Here is a 17632-nt window from a genome sequence, read left to right on the forward strand (position 1 = left end):
GAACCATCACAAGGATGATCAGAAGAAATGGAAAGCACCTGAGTTAAATATATGAGTGTCACAACAAAGGGTCTGAATACTTAGGACCATGTGATATTTCAGTTTTTCTTTTTTAATAAATCTGCAACAATGTCAACAATTCTGTGTTTTTCTGTCAGTATGGGGTGCTATGTGTACATTCATGAGGAAGAAGAATGAACTTAAATGATTTTAGCAAATGGCTGCAATATAACAAAGAGTGAAAAATTTAAGGGGGTCTGAATACTTTCCGTACCCACTGTAAATACAGTAAGCATATTGATGTGATAAATTCCTTTCCAAATTAAAATTCCACATGCATTATGCTTTTTGTGAATTAACTCTATTAACTGCAATAATAAGTAGACTAAAGAAAGACAAGAGTACTCTGCAAACCAATTCCTGATAAGAATGAACACTGCAATGGAAAGAGGGGCGCACATCAGATTCCAAAGCAGGCTAAGCTAAACAGGCGTGTTGCTGAGACCCAAATGGGAGGGGGGCAAATAGGATTTTAATGGTGCCATATAATTCAATAAACCGAGGGTATAGACACATGTAATAATAGTTTAAAAACAAAATTTTATTACAAAACACATACAGTTTAAAAAAGACACAAACACAATATGTCCTTGTACATTATAACTCCACAGTTTAACTATACATCATCCATCAATGCTATTAGATTTTTTTACCACATGGGCAATGGACTGGTAAGTAGGTAAAGATAATTCACTTCAAACTGGCTTGTAACTATATAAGCGCATGGTCCGCGCCCATCCATTTACTTGACATGTTTCGTGGACTTGTGCCGCTTGTTCAGAAGTTTCAGTATTAGCACTATGATGGATAAAAAATATATAGCATCATTATACAACATACATTTTGAAACCTCCTTTTTCTCCTTGTCTGTATACTTCATGGGAATTGGCGTTTGCTTTGGCGCTGCCACACCCGCCTGGGGGAATTTGATGGTATCCGAATTTCTAGTCCTCTTTCCATCTGGTGTTGGGCACTGCATGGGGAGACTTCAGTTGGGGGCTGTATTGGCGCACCACTATAGAAAAAATATTATATAATGATGCTATATATTTTTTATCTATCATAGTGCTAATACTGAAACTTCTGAAGAAGCGGCACAAGTCCACGAAACATGTCAAGTAAATATGGATGGGCACGACCATGCGCTTATATAGTTACAAGCCAGTTTGAAGTGAATTACCTTTACCTACTTACCAATCCATTGCCCATGTAGTAAAAAAACCTAATAGCATTGATGGATGATATAGTTAAACTGTGGAGTTGGGGGGCCGGATTTAAAGAAACTGCAGCTTCAAACATCTATGACGTGTTTCAGTTTCGCCGCGTTCAAATCAATTAACTGGCGCTGCGGCGAATTTGCGAGTAAAACAGCAATAATGAATTCCGCCGTCAGCGGGATTCACTTACGATCGCGGCTTCGCCAATTCGCAAACTTATGTCTTCGTGCTTATAGCAGTTTCACATAGCGATGTGGGGTAGTGGATTAGTGCACACATCACATGTCTGTAATTCATCTCCCTCTGCTGTAGGTTCGAGGCTTACCATCTCCACCTACTTTTTTTATTTTCTTTTTTTGTTTATATTGCTAAAATGTAACGGATTACATCATATATATTGCTAAATAATGTTACACTCAGAAGCGCTTGCAAGCTTACACCATTTTAAGTGTTTTTTTGATCTTGTCTGTGTGTCGAATCGATCTTATGAAGGAAAGTACCAAAGGCAAGTGACCAAACCCCTACCCTACTTCAGGGCAAGATGAAACCTCACAATTTTACCATGGTCTTCTTCCCACATTCCATACAATGTTTAGTTCTTTAGCTATATGTGCTTTTTAGCCTTAACACACTCCTTTTTTTCCACCATACAGCTTTATTCTGCACAATAGCTAAGTGCTTTGCAACTTCACTGCAGTTCACAACGTCATGGGTTCAAATCACATCACTACACTTGGGATCTCTTTTCACTCTCATTTTTTTAAACAGTTTTTTTAAACTATCTTGAATTTGGGGGGGGAGGGGGGTGTCCTACCCAAATTTCAAGCACATCAATGGAAACAACACAATTTTGATTTTATGAGTGTGGTCCTAGTTTTATCGAGATGCAATTCTTTACATATTTACCATGGTTCTTACAATTTCTTGACCAATAAACATAGGTGTCTGATATTGGACTCTCTCCATATTTCAACAACACAGACCCTCATAGTCCAACACTACATTTGCCTCACACCTCAACACAACACTGTCACATCCCTACTCTACATTACAACCCCTCACATCACCAGTACAAGCAGCATGCAAAGTGCAAAACTCCGGCCTTGGCAGCTTAATGGGCCATACACTAACAATTTGTCTAGACTTTTTCCTGTAGACTTAACCAAACCATATAATATAAGCTCAAACCTCAACACTTTCAATTTGGATGCAATCAGGCAGGCCCTTGCACTACATAGAAAATGTCAATCGGAAGGATAAAGTCTTCTCTAAATCTTACAGTGTGGATGGCCCTTTTGTCTGTAGGCACCCACACAAAACAAAAAAACACATGTTCAATTCTAATGTATTTATTTATTTGAGAATGACAGCAGAAGGAGGGATGCAGCAAAAGAATATTGTCACTCTCCAGTCCGTGTGCCTTTACAGCGCCAGACCACGATCTTTGCTCCATGGCTACGGGATTCTGATGTCTTCCACAACTTCCGGCAGAGTTCAGAATCCATTCTGCACCTCTACCAGCTCATAGGGGACAGGCATGGCAAGGTTGCTGGGCAGCTTCCAAGCCACTTTCGAAGTTCCAGGGTGTTCATGTTGGTCATTGGCCATGTGCCTTACCAAATATCCACTGACCACAAAAGAAAATGAGTGGAGTCCATCAAGGTGGGTTTCTACCACCTACACCCGCAAGCAGTACCACTCCTGGAAAAATAAAACAAAGGATAAGACATTTCATAATGAAAATCACATCTTAATGCCTGTTTGCTTCATTCTGAACTTCATTTAATTTCGACATCACGAGTGAAATAACACATTTTATGCCAACTTACACAAACCAGAAATCATTAATGTAAACATTTGAATACACACCTGTGACGCCAGACAGCCCATCACCACAGGCTTCCCATGGTACGTGCCATGATTCCAAGATGTTGATGTTCTGGAAAATTACAACACCATAAGATACCAAGCAGCCGTTCATGTTATCAATAACTACACAGGTGGCATAGACACAAATAAACACCTGCCAGCTCTTCTCAGCCCTTTACACTATTCACAATACCAACATGTTTATGGTTAGAGGTGCATGTTTTTGCTCAAGTAACACAATTTTACCAATGTTGACTACACTTTATCTACAATGGCAAGTGTCATTGGCAGATGATAATCACCCTCTGTCTCCCTGTGAGTGGCACCTCTGCTAACTAGCTAATTAATACACATGCCCTATCTTGACCGGTTACAGTACTTACATGTAAAGTGGCTAGCAACCAGGGTATTCCGGGTGGCCATACCGGCAGCGGTGCTCCGCCGCCTGGGGGCCGCCGGCTGACGGACCTCTGGCTCCCTCTCCTCCGTCAGCTCCCAAGAATCATCCCGGGCAACGCACATGTTGTGCAACACGCAGCACGCCAGGATGATCTTGGAAGCCTTTGTAGGAGAGTACAGGAGTTCACCCCCAGGCCGGGCCAAGCAGAGAAACCGGGACTTGAGAAGACCTATGGTCAACTCAATGATACTCCGGCTTCTCCGCAAGGCCCTGTTGTAATTCCTCTCTGCTGGGCCCTGGGGGTACCTGATTGGAGCCATCAGCCACGTCAGCTGCGGGTAACCAGCATCCCCTGAAAAATAAGAAAAATATACATTAGTTATTCATATCATGTGACTTTAGATGACTCCTCAAAATGGGAGACAATTAGGCATTCTACTAAACAACCTGCTCGTCTGTTTGCAAAAAATCATATGAAACATCTCAACTCTGTCTAATTGCCTAAATCACTAATACAAATGGGAAAAAGGACACACAAAGTGGTGGGTTTCTCTTGCAAGTTCCAACTTGGCCCCTATTTTGTTCCTATTACATTAGCCTAGGTCTTACTTCTGGAATATATCTGCAACTAGAGTGAGGAAACCAATATTGACTCACTTATGCAAAGTACTTTGGGGATATGGCAATACCATTGGAATCATTTGTAGGTTTTCTTTGGGTGGCTAGAGGACACAATTTACACATTGGTTAACCACCTTCATTGGACTCAAAGACAACTTTGCAAATCTTTCTTTTGTGAGCTGCTAAGCTGCTGATCTGGTTGTGTGTGAACAGCCTGACAACTCCTAACACATCCATTTTAGGTAGGCTTTGCTTAAATCAGGGTGTACACCGATGTAGCTTATTCCTATGTCTATGTAATCTTACAGTTTATGTTGTTAAGACAAAATACTTTACCAATAAGCCACCCTTCGGGCATTTGTCCACTTTCAAACACCTCGTACAGAGTACTTGTTCTTAACATACTGGAATCATGGCACGACCCTGGGTGACCAGTGTTGACACTCATGATGCGCTGTTTGGCGTCACACACTAATTGGACGTTCACGGAGTGGTACTGCTTGCGGTTCCGGTATTCACTTTCGTGGCTCCTTGGGGGCCTAATGGCTATGTGGGTGCCATCGATTGCCCCTAGGATTTGCGGCATGTGTGCCCGCCGGTAGAAACCCAACTTGACTTCATTCCACTCATTTTCATTCTGTGGCCAGTGGATAAAATTGGGCACTATATCCACTATGGCATTAATGACCAACATGAACACCCTTGAAACTGTGGGCTGGCTAATGCCCATGATACTTCCCGAAGTGGCTTGGAAGCTGCCACGCCCTAAAATATACAAAGTGGCCAGCAATCTGGCCATGCCGGGCACCGCATGGCCGCGCTGTGTGTCCGGGTCAATTTTCTCTGCTATGAGCTGGTAGAGGTGTAGAATAGTTCCTCGCTCGAGCCGGAACTTCCTCCTGACATCAGAATCCCGCAGCTTGTCCAAATAGATCCTTGGAGCAAAAATGCGTGGCTGGCGAGGTAAGGGCACACGGACTGGAGGTGCTGCTGCTGGAGGTGCTGCTGCTGCTGCTGCAGCTTCCCCACCTTCTGCTGCCTCCTGTGCCAGGGCCTCCTCAAACAAGGCACCGATAAATGCCAGCATTGCACCATCTAATGCGTCTGGGATATCGTCCTCCATTTTGAACGCGCAAATTCGCGAATGCGCAGATATATATAGAAACGGCCGCTAATTATCACACCTGTGAGCCAGCTATAAAAGGAGCACATGGCCAATATGGCTGCTGGATGTTATAGATCGATGTTTCTTATGTGCTAGCAAGACCCTGTGACCCACAACCTACATTATCTGGAGGTAAGACAATTGTATCTCTCTCTCCCAAAAAAAAGGAAGGAGAGAATTTGTACTTATCTTGGGTGTGCTTAAGTTGTCTATGGTGAATCCCCTCCAACCCACAATAGCTTGGGAACCCCTCAAGTGTCTTTTAATCATTGGCAGTTGGCCCCATGTGCATGTGGTTTGGACATGTGTTTTCTCATGTTTGTTAAAGGTGTGCAGTCTAGATTTGGCATCTAAACCTGCCCCCTTACCTTCCCAGCTTCCAAAGACACCATTTTTGCTTTCCTGATAACTGTAATTTATTATGTGCACGTATGTAGGTCATGCGATTTCTCATGTATGTTTAATGTTTGCAGCCTCCTTTTGCCTATAAAGGATTACACCACCCCCCCTCCACCAAGTCTGTTTGTGCCATTAGGTAAGTGTTTGGAGGGCCTTGTGTGATTTGTACCCATATGCGTTTTCTTATGTGTTTTTTTTTCCATTTCTTTGCAGCCTCTTCTGCTCTTTGCCACCACCACCACCACCACCACCACCACTGTGTTTGTGCCATTAGGTAAGTGTTTGGAGGGCCTCGTGTGATTTGTACCCATATGCGTTTTCTTATGTGTTTTTTTTTTCCATTTCTTTGCAGCCTCTTCTGCTCTTTGCCACCACCACCACCACCACCACCACCACTGTGTTTGTGCCATTAGGTAAGTGTTTGGAGGGCCTCGTGTGATTTGTACCCATATGCGATTTCTTATGTGTTTTTTTTTTCCATTTCTTTGCAGCCTCTTCTGCTCTTTGCCACCACCACCACCACCACCACCGTGTTTGTGCCATTAGGTAAGTGTTTGGAGGGCCTCGTGTGATTTGTACCCATATGCGATTTCTTATGTGTTTTTTTTTTCCATTTCTTTGCAGCCTCTTCTGCTCTTTGCCACCACCACCACCACCACCACCACTGTGTTTGTGCCATTAGGTAAGTGTTTGGAGGGCCTTGTGTGATTTGTACCCATATGCGTTTTCTTATGTGTTTTTTTGTTCCATTTCTTTGCAACCTCTTCTGCTTTTTTTGCCACCACCACCACCACCGTGTTTGTGCCATTAGGTAAGTGTTTGGAGGGCCTCGTGTGATTTGTACCCATATGCGATTTCTTATGTGTTTTTTTTTTTCCATTTCTTTGCAGCCTCTTCTGCTCTTTGCCACCACCACCACCACCACCACCGTGTTTGTGCCATTAGGTAAGTGTTTGGAGGGCCTCGTGTGATTTGTACCCATATGCGTTTTCTTATGTGTTTTTTTGTTCCATTTCTTTGCAACCTCTTCTGCTTTTTTTGCCACCACCACCACCACCGTGTTTGTGCCATTAGGTAAGTGTTTGGAGGGCCTCGTGTGATTTGTACCCATATGCGATCTCTTATGTGTTTTTTTTTTCCTTTTCTTTGCAGCCTCTTCTGCTCTTTGCCCACTACTACCACCACCACCACCACCAAGTCTGTTTGTGCCATTAGGTAAGTGTGTTCTGTAACTGTTCACTAATTATACTGTATATGAAGAGCAATCTGCAAATCCTGTTTTTTCTGTTTTCTCTTTTGTCATTTCAGATTTAGGAGTTTGGGGCTCTTTGCTGCTGCTGGACAGCCAGATTCTCTGCCCACCTCGTGCTCCCATGGCCCCACCCACTGGAAGGATGAGAAGGGGCAGGGTGGCCAGGGGGGGCAGGGGGGGCAGGGTGGGCAGATCGTCTGGCTCTGGTGTGAGGGAGGCTCCAGCTGTATCCATGAGGGAGTCCACCATCCCCATCCCGGAGGAGGAAGCCGGGGGAGGTGGTAACACACCAAGTGGACAAGCTGGCTCTTCTGACAGTAGTCCTGGAGCGGGTCCGTCCACCAGAGTCAGCTTGTCCACATTATCCCGGCTTCCCCGTTTCAACCACAATCAGTGCTGTGCCCTGGTCCACGCCTATATGGCCAGATATCAGGCGATACATGGGACCAGGGCCGCGTCTTACTCAGTAACAGAGAAGAACAGATTGTGGGATGAAATCCGGGATGCTGTAAATGCACTGGGTGAAGCACCTCGCCACCGTGACAGTGTGCGGAAGAAGGTCAACGACATCTGTGGGTCCGTTCGGAAGAAGCTAATTGCATGGGCTGCGGAGGGTCTTTATGACCGACAAGGTCGGCTGGATGAACGTGCACGAAGTTCTCTCTGGGATTATCAATTACCTTTCTTGAACATCATAGGACCTGATACCATCTTTACCAGAGAGGACTTAGATTCGGATGCTTTGCACCGAGGTAGGATATTATCTTGGATGTCAATTGTGTGAGTTGTTTGGAAAAGATTAACTACTATCCTATGTGTGACATTAATAGAATTTGATACTTGCCCTTCCAATTGTCCTTTTTTTGTTTTCCCCAACCTGCAATTTGTTCATCTGTAGCACGGATCTCAGCCCCTCCACAGCCCATGCAGCTTGGCGAACCAGACGGACTCACAGGTGTTGACATCAGTGCTGACCCTCCTCCTGGTAGGTCCAATATCATACTGTGCCAAACAATGTAGATGTTTTTTTTTTTCCAAGATAGCTCATATTGCTATGTCCTTTACAGAAGATCCGCAGCAGGGAACACACCCAGTGCAGCTAGGCCTGGAGGAAGGTGTTGGTATGTCTAGTCAAATAATGTTTTTTGGAATCTTATTAACCCCATTAACACACATGTTTTTTCTTATGAAAGAGTGTTGCCTTTTAGATGTTTACCCTGCAAAACACAGTTGACAGCATTAATGGGTGCCGTCATTAGTAGGCAGACCAAGCCTTCTTAACCTTTGGGAGGGTTTAGCAAGTGTCCTATGAGCCCAGGAAAGCACTTTTGAATGTTTGGCCTCAATGCTTCATTCATGAAGCTAGGAGGGCAATCTGGCCATAATCATTACTGACTAAGGTTATGTACTAAACATGTTTTTTTTTTTTTGTTTTTAAAAGAACATCAGGCCCCTCTTGACGTTGCAGCTGGAGTTGGATCAGGAGCTGGCGACGATTCTGCATCCAGTGCTGTGGTATGTGATATAAGGGAACAAGGTGCACATGTAACATTTCAATGGTAGCATTGATTTTGGACTAGATGTGGCTTACATTGTGTGTGTTAAATTAGTGCTATGACATTCTGACGATGCACCAGCACAACAAGAGTTCTATCTTGAACATCAGGGAATTATGTTATAATTTGGTGTGCCACTAATGTTCCAAAAACATCCAGGATCTTTAAAGTCCGGCCCGTCTTTGATTTTCCAGGTCCAAATTCATGGGTATCGTTTGGTTGGGTTGTCCTCTAGCCGATTGATGGCAAGATTTTAGACAACATACGTAGATGTATAAAGTCATTGGTGTAGTAACAGATTTACCAAAAGCATAAACAACCTACCACACCAGGGTTAATTGGGAACACCTTCATGTTGAATCTTTTTTGCCTTTGTCATATTAGTCCTACCAATATAATATGTACCCATTATCAGAAGTGTTGCTAGCTTGGATAATCTTACAATGAACAAGTACTCATTAGAAGCACATCAAACTTTTCAACGTTCTGCTTGGGGTGTTAAGTTGTCAAACTAATCTGAAATATTTAGTCATGATGTTTGATAATGATTTGGTCTATTTCTTCTGCTTTCAGGTAGCCTTAGATGCAGAGGGATTGTCACCTACCCAACTTCGTCCATCTATGCTGGATGTAGCCGAGAGGCTGCTTGATGAGTATCAGGTCCAAAATGAGTTAAGGAGGCGTACTCAGCAATCTACTGAGGCAGTACGTCTGCTCGGGCTCATACAGGAATCTGTAGCAACAATGGTACAGGTTCACCAGGATATGTTACAGGTTCAACAGGATATGCGTAACAGCTTGGTAAGTTTAGCAGACCAGCATCAACGGGATCGGCAAAGTGTTGACACTCTGAAGATGCCCCATTGGCAGAGCCCTCCCAAACATCTCACTCACCTGCCACTGCAGGTTGTGGTAGTGGGAGGGTAATGCCAGTGTTGGCCACTTGTCAGGCAGCTGGGGATGGGACAATTCCTCCTGTAGCCACTCCTAGCACTTCACACTCCGTTCGGACTCCCACACCCCTCAATGAGCAATCCTCCTGCACAACCTCAATGCGCACTGGTTCCACAGTACCCCTTCCACCTGACTACATTCCCTCCACACCTTTATCACTTCACTCCTCCCCAGGCCGTTCTTCTTTTTTGTCACCAATGCGACATGTCGTTTGCCCCCGCACCGTGGACCACAACAACCAATCAACCACCACTCCCCACACATCTTCACAACCCTTGCACCACCAGCAGCATCAAATAGCCTTGGAGCAGCAACGATCCCATCTCATGGTAATGGCACACGTTACCCAAATTCTTAGGCTGAGCACAGAGCAGATGGGACTATTGGCACAAGATCTTCAGTCTGGGACATTTCCAGGGTTCAACACCCTGCATCAGCAGCAGCCTCAGACACAAGATCTGATCCTAATGGGCCACTTTACCAGAACTCTAAGGCTAACCCCAGAGCAGATGGGACTATTGGCCCACCATTTGATGGCAGGAACCTTTCCATTGCTCACCACACTGCTTCAGTCACCACCACCACCACCAACTTAATTTCTTTTTTTTTTTTTTTTTTGGTTTTGTTAATGATTGTTACATTGGCCAATTTGTGGGGCCATTTTTTTTTTAAATTTGAGGGTGGCACAATATGATTTATTATAGTGCTTTTTTTGGGGATGAAATAAAATTTTATGCAAAATGATTAGTTTGTGTTTGCTCTTTGGTTTTTTAGGAGTGTTGGTGGCCAAGTAATGGCCCTGGTTAATGTAGGCATTTATACACACGTGCTTCTCGATCTCCAAACATATGATTTCATGTAAATTTAGATAACTCAATGTTCACATAACGACCCAAGAAAAGGTCTCCCTTCAAATGTAGCTTCAAAACAAGTCTCAAGGCTAACATAAACCAAAGCCAACATACTAACAATTACAGACCACACCACTCAACTAAACAAATACAACACAAAAGACATTCGATGTGTACACCAAAAAGAAAACTTGGGTAATAAAATAAATGTTTTAATAACACATGTGGGTGTCTACCAACTGTAGCGTACAAAAAATATATTACAATATATAATAGAATGAACTAAATTGCCAATGTAACATTTGTGTTGCAAAGAGCAACATACTTTAATTTTATTTAGATAAACATATTGTATGTGTTTTATAATTTTTTTTGAGGTTTTCACTAAAACAAGTCTTTTTTGTAAACATTTTTGGTTTAGTTTGTTACCAAAAACAACAAGGCTTTTTTGTAAACATTTTTGGTTTAGTTTGTTACCAAAAACAACAAGGCTTTTTTGTAAACATTTTTGGTTTAGTTTGTTACCAAAAACAACAAGTCTTTTTTGTAAACATTTTTGGTTTAGTTTGTTACCAAAAACAACAAGTCTTTTTTGTAAACATTTTTGGTTTAGTTTGTTACCAAAAACAACAAGTCTTTTTTGTAAACATTTTTGGTTTAGTTTGTTACCAAAAACAACAAGGCTTTTTTGTAAACATTTGTGGTTTTGTCGGTTGCCATAAAAACAACAAGGCTTTTTTGTAAACATTTGTGGTTTTGTCGGTTGCCATAAAAACAACAAGGCTTTTTTGTAAACATTTGTGGTTTTGTCGGTTGCCATAAAAACAACAAGGCTTTTTTGTAAACATTTGTGGTTTTGTCGGTTGCCATAAAAACAACAAGTCTTTTTTGTAAACATTTTTGGTTTAGTTTGTTACCAAAAACAACAAGTCTTTTTTGTAAACATTTGTGGTTTTGTCGGTTGCCATAAAAACAACAAGGCTTTTTTGTAAACATTTGTGGTTTTGTCGGTTGCCATAAAAACAACAAGTCTTTTTTGTAAACATTTGTGGTTTTGTCGGTTGCCATAAAAACAACAAGGCTTTTTTGTAAACATTTGTGGTTTTGTCGGTTGCCATAAAAACAACAAGGCTTTTTTGTAAACATTTGTGGTTTTGTCGGTTGCCATAAAAACAACAAGTCTTTTTTGTAAACATTTTTGGTTTAGTTTGTTACCAAAAACAACAAGGCTTTTTTGTAAACATTTGTGGTTTTGTCGGTTGCCATAAAAACAACAAGGCTTTTTTGTAAACATTTGTGGTTTTGTCGGTTGCCATAAAAACAACAAGGCTTTTTTGTAAACATTTGTGGTTTTGTCGGTTGCCATAAAAACAACAAGGCTTTTTTGTAAACATTTTTGGTTTAGTTTGTTACCAAAAACAACAAGGCTTTTTTGTAAACATTTGTGGTTTTGTCGGTTGCCATAAAAACAACAAGGCTTTTTTGTAAACATTTGTGGTTTTGTCGGTTGCCATAAAAACAACAAGGCTTTTTTGTAAACATTTGTGGTTTTGTCGGTTGCCATAAAAACAACAAGGCTTTTTTGTAAACATTTTTTTTTTTGGTTGCCAAAAACAAGGCTTTTTTTGTTTTTTTATTTTTTTTTGGGTCCCAAAAAAAGGGTTTTTTTTAAATTTTTATATTTTTTTTGGTTGCCAAAAACAAGGCTTTTTTTGTTTTTTTATTTTTTTTTGTTTCCCAAAAACGAGGGTTTTTTTAATTTTTTTTTTTTTTTGGTCCCAAAAAAAAGGGTTTTGAATTTTTAAATTTTTTTGTTTCCCAAAAACGAGGGTTTTTTTATTTTTTAATTTTTTTTGGTCCCAAAAAAAAGGGTTTTGAATTTTTAAATTTTTTTGTTATATTTTTTTTTAGAATGTCGAAATGTGACAGTTAAAAAACATTGTAAAATTAACCAAACAAATTAAAAAATAAAAACTATAATCTTTTTAAGGGTGACACATTCCTGACAAATGGCTCCTGAGGGGCTGGATCGGCCCCATAAGTTTCTTCCAAAACTAAGATTCGGTCTATGCACCATGTTACGTATTCCAAAAGGACCTCATAGGTGAGGTGCGTGTGTCCTGGGTAGAAAAAGACATGACAATTAGTTTTATGCAAAATGATCCAAACAACGATTGTAATTAATGTGCCTCAACAAATATGCTTAGGAGTCTATTGGTTGGCTTTTATCAACACTCTGAAGCAAATATGCTAAATTGCTGGTGTAAACCTTAAACTCAAACTTTCACAGCAAATTGTTCAAAAGGTTACATAAGATGGCTTGGAATGTTAGTAGCAGTTCCACCAAAGCTAAGTAAAAGGCTTTTCTTCATGTCAACACAAGCAATCATTTAGAAGAATGTAAGGTGTTTTGGGTTCAATTGGTCAACACGATACATGTGCACACATTTATCTCTATCACCATTGGAGTTTGTGTAGCGTTCTCTCTCCCTCTTACTGTCTATAGATTGAACCTGACACATAGTAGAGACTTACCCTTTGGAATTCGGAGGGCCAGTTGTGGACGGAGCAGATGTGTCTGCTCCCCTGATCTCCTTTCCGCCATCCCAGCTGTGTTAAGAGAGAAGAAAAAGTTTATCAACAAATGGACTCACGCTAACTGTAGGTTAGGCAGTCATGAAAACGCTCTAACACCCACTCATTACCCCTCCACATTTCCCTGAAAGTTTTATTTAGACTTTGATATGGTGGTGATGCAGATTTGTACAGTGCAAGCGTCATTCTACTGGGTGAAGCTTGTAGCGTTAAGGATACGTACTCCCTGCTTTTGTGCTGATTGTGTTTTTCGGATGTTTTTGGTGCCTCAGCCCTGCCTGTTCTAAGTGTTGGAAACATATTTTGGGAGGGCTGTGGAAAACTAATCAGGTTAGACTTACACTCTCTAGGTTTTTGGGGACAAGATAAATAACAATCCTCCTTTTTACATGGCCCCTGTACACACCTCTAGGCACCTCCCTCCTGTTGGTTGACCCCACAGCAGGCAGCTTGCTATGGAGGCACATGAGATGAAGCCAAGCACCCTGTGCCTGTTCAGGCACCTAACTGTGAGCCAGCCTTGCCCCCCTCCCTTCCGATGGTCTCAATGATTAGGAGTGACAGCATCAGGAGGCAATATTGGCATGCTGTCACCTCAGTTAAGGAGGAGGGGGAGTCTGTTCCAGACAAGTATTAGTGCAAAAATGTGGACAGTAAAAAATGGTCCCAGTAAGTCTGAGGGGGAATATGCACACCTATCACTTGGAATACTAATGCATAGAATGCATTCACATAAAGAACCTGCTGCCTTTAGAGGAACTTGAAGCCTGAGCGGGGACATACACAGTTAGCATTTCTCCACTTACTAAGTAGACACATTACTGGAAAAGCACACAACTTACCATCATCAGTTTTTTTTTTGGGCCCCCGAAGTTGATGGCGTGGCTGGCTCGGGAGAAACTGCACAAAAAGAACACAAATTGTGAACTGGAATGTGGTACATTACCGAGGAAGAGTATTTATGAAAGATTGACAAACACACATTTTCAGTGTTGACTAAATCAGGACATGATTAAATTACAATGTCCACAAAAAATTTACAAGTACAAAGCACACCATTTCCAATGTAGAGAAACTAACACCAATTTAGAATAGGGTGGCTTGAGATAACTTACAAAAGATAACATGTCCTGTAAAGCTCCCCAAAACCACCTTGCAAACATGAAGGTTAAGCAAGAGTGTTTCATGACCAACCTTCCTGTCACATATAGCAAAACTACACTTGCTTAGACTCCAACTTAGATTATCCTAGATACACATCATCCTAGCACACACAATTCATGTGAGAATCTAATTTTAGGTACTTACAGACTAGTTCAGGGGAGCCTGGAGTGGGGGAGGATGGGGGAGACCCTACATGGGGGGATGGTGTCCCTTCATGGGGGGATGGCGTCGTATCTCCTAGAAACACAAAGACACAAATACAATCCTTTAACCAAAGCTATTTGATAAAGGCACACAGAAAGTAGTTGGGAAACATTGAAGGTAGTAGTTACTTTGGACTGGGTAAGCAGCAGCCCCTCTTCCCCAGTCCTCCACAACTAACATCCTCAATGTCAGCTGCTACATAACCCCAATGGCAAAATATATATATTACAGCCCTTAGATTTCCCAGGACACATTGAACACACAAACACATGTAGAATACTTACTTCCCATTTGAGGAGAGCCCAGGTCCTCATCCGGTTCAGACGAATTGGCCTCTTCTTGGGCAACAATGTGTTCCTGGCCCGGATCCAGGCGACTTGGCCCTGCCTGAGGCTCCTCTCTTGCTGAAGTTACATCAACCACAAAAGAAAACAAAACAAACAATCATTCCTCCAAGTTCGACCTAATACACAACACACCAGCACATCCACATTACTTACAGGGGGCCTGAGAAGGCTGAGCCTCCACATCCTGATCACTGGTTTCTAAAATAAAAGAAAAACATATATTATTTATGGACACAAATAGGCAGTAACCTCTCATCATGCTAGCACCATACTCAATGCCCCTACAATTCAGAACATAGAAGTGCACTTACACCAATGAGATGCATTGACCATGTTTTAAAACAGGAGGGCACCATGCAAATTAAGCGGGCGCCTAAGGCCTCGCACCTACAGGGGCCTTGCGGCCAGTGGCGGAGCACCAACATTTCGAAGGGCGCAGTCAGGGAAATCTCCCAAGTAAAAGATTGCTTTCAATCCTCGGATCAAAAAGTTGCAGCAGTGTGCTGCAGTCCCTTCACTGCGTCTGCCAGGTGTCTGTTGTCCGCTGACACTTACTCCTCCTTCTCTGCCTGGGGATTGGCCGTCTGATCATGTTATCCTAAGATGTGGAGGAATCGGTAGGTGTGTACCTGCACCAGTAGGAAGTGACTGGCCGGTCAACTCACTCTGCTATCATCATTTGTTGCTCTGGGAGGAGAGCTCCGCCCTGGACCCGGAACATACAGGTAACCAGGCCCAGACTTGATATTTTGCAGGCTGGTCATAGATTTGTTGTGTCCACTATGCAAAGGGGTTGAGTTGCCCAAGGGAAGTTGGAAGAGTCTGAAAATGGTTGGTGGAGGAGGAGGAGAAGAAGGCCCTGGGTGGCTGGGGGACAAGGAGAGGGCCCCTGGGTGTTTTCTAGAGGAGGAAAGATCCACAATGACGCCAGAGTCAATTGCCAAGGAAGAGAGTGGAGCTGAGCAAGTCCTGCCTATCTGACCTGAAAGCCAAACATGGTGTAGATGGAGCCCTTTGCCCTACACAATGACAGCACCAGAGGTGGAAGGTGAGTGGTAGCGGGTCTTTGACATTATAGAGCATATGGACTCTGTCCATTATTGGTAGTTTTGTTTGGAGTTGTCCTTTAGATGTTTAACTGTGTTGTTTTTGACCCGAGCTGTGAGGGACTGAGGTATGACAGCCCACTATGCTGAGACTTATAGTGCCCTAGAATGTTGAGGACTGAGGAATCCTTAGTCCCTAACAGAGGGCACTACAAGTCTTAGCATAGCAGGCAGTATTTCCTCATTCCCCTACAGAGAGGATTACAAGTCCAAGCAGGTAGCCTTCTGCAGTGGGACTTGTTGTGCCCTTGACTGTGGTGGACTGAGGAAGGGAAGTGTAAGAGGGTCTCTGTAAGCTCAGATGTATGGGGGAGCTTTGGGGAACACAGAGTTCCCTTTTACACCAGAGTCCCCAGCTTCCCCCCTCAAATAATGGTTCCCAAACTCTCCTTATATCAGAGTCTTCACACTTCCCTCTTACAGTGTAGTAAGTCTGGAGACTCCGATGTAAAGGGGGCTCTGTAAAATGTGATTAGAGATTAGAAATTTCTAACATTTTTATTTTCTACTTACGATCCACAATTTTCAGCTGCTCAAATGGCTCGCTGCCTCTGAATGCATATTGGAGTGTGGCCGTCCTCCTCCTCCCCTTCTTCACCAAAAGCACAAGAGGGTGCCGGCCGTCCGCTTTGGCTAGAATCAGAAGAAAAAAAAGAAACATAAAAAATACGAATGTACATAGTAGTATTAAAGGTTGTGAAGAGACACTTGATGGAGGTAGGAAAGGTAGGAGCGAGAGGGAGGGGGGGGGGGGGTGTTGGTATTAGTGTTGTTGCATAGCTAAACACATGTCCACCTACCCAAAAAATTGTAACCTATCTGGTCACATGTAATGTATATTTTTACTTACCGGAGATTTGCTCCACAGCCTTTAGCAGGAGCCTGGGTGAGCGCCTTTTGGCATCACTCCAGGCCCGCTGCAGATCCACTATATCAGGCAGGAACTGAAATCTCCGCTGCAGCCTCATCCGGAGACGACACATCATCTTGTGCTTTTGGTGAAGATGCGTATAAACTTTATCATACCCCCCAGAGGAGGAGGAGCTGTGGAAAGAGCAGTGTATGTTTGAGTCCAAGTATGTCCAAAATAGTACAGTCTTCAAATAACATGCTAGGTCGTCTTTGAGATATTGTAGAACAAAGAATTCCATTTCTGGTAATACATATACATCGATGTCCAAATCTACCTCCATGACATAGGTTGCCCCACACTGGTGATTTCCTCTACATGATATAGCCATTTTCTCAATTGGCCTTTCATGACACACCCAGGGCCGCCATCAGGGGGGGACAGGCAGTCACTGTATTTACAACCTTATTGCTGTCCATTTAGCAGGGTGCAAGTAACTTTACACACATGTAGCATAGGTATCAACTTTTGTCACCATGTTAAAAGGACAGCAGTATGGGTAGCATTACAGTGACTGTTATTAGTCCAGGCTCACTAAACTAGCCAATGCTTGGAAAAGCAAGCCATGCAGATTGCTTTTCAGGTCCCTTTTAACACGAGCTGTCTGATTGGGTGTGGCTGTTAATTTTTAACGCAGACCTGATAAGCCCCTCAATTCTCCTTTATGGAGTGTTATATGTAAATGGGATTGCTTCATTTGAGATGCAGATTTAAACTGTGTATGGCCAGGCTGAAGGTACCCAAGTTGATTGGTCGATCACCTGGAGGACAACGTACAACCAGTCTGTCAGATTTTACACACACTTATCGCTAGCATCTCTTGTAGCCACTAGCAATAATCACTGTGTTTTCCTGGCAGGGGCAGCACCAGGAGAACACAATGGCTCCGCAGGAGGGTTTCCCCTGTCTGTGTTGATGGTGGAATCAAGGCAAAATGTTTTTCCTGCAAGCCACGGGACAAA

Source organism: Pelophylax lessonae (assembly GCF_965119305.1).
Source record: "Pelophylax lessonae genome assembly, chromosome: 1".
Classification (NCBI taxonomy): Eukaryota; Metazoa; Chordata; class Amphibia; order Anura; family Ranidae; genus Pelophylax; species Pelophylax lessonae.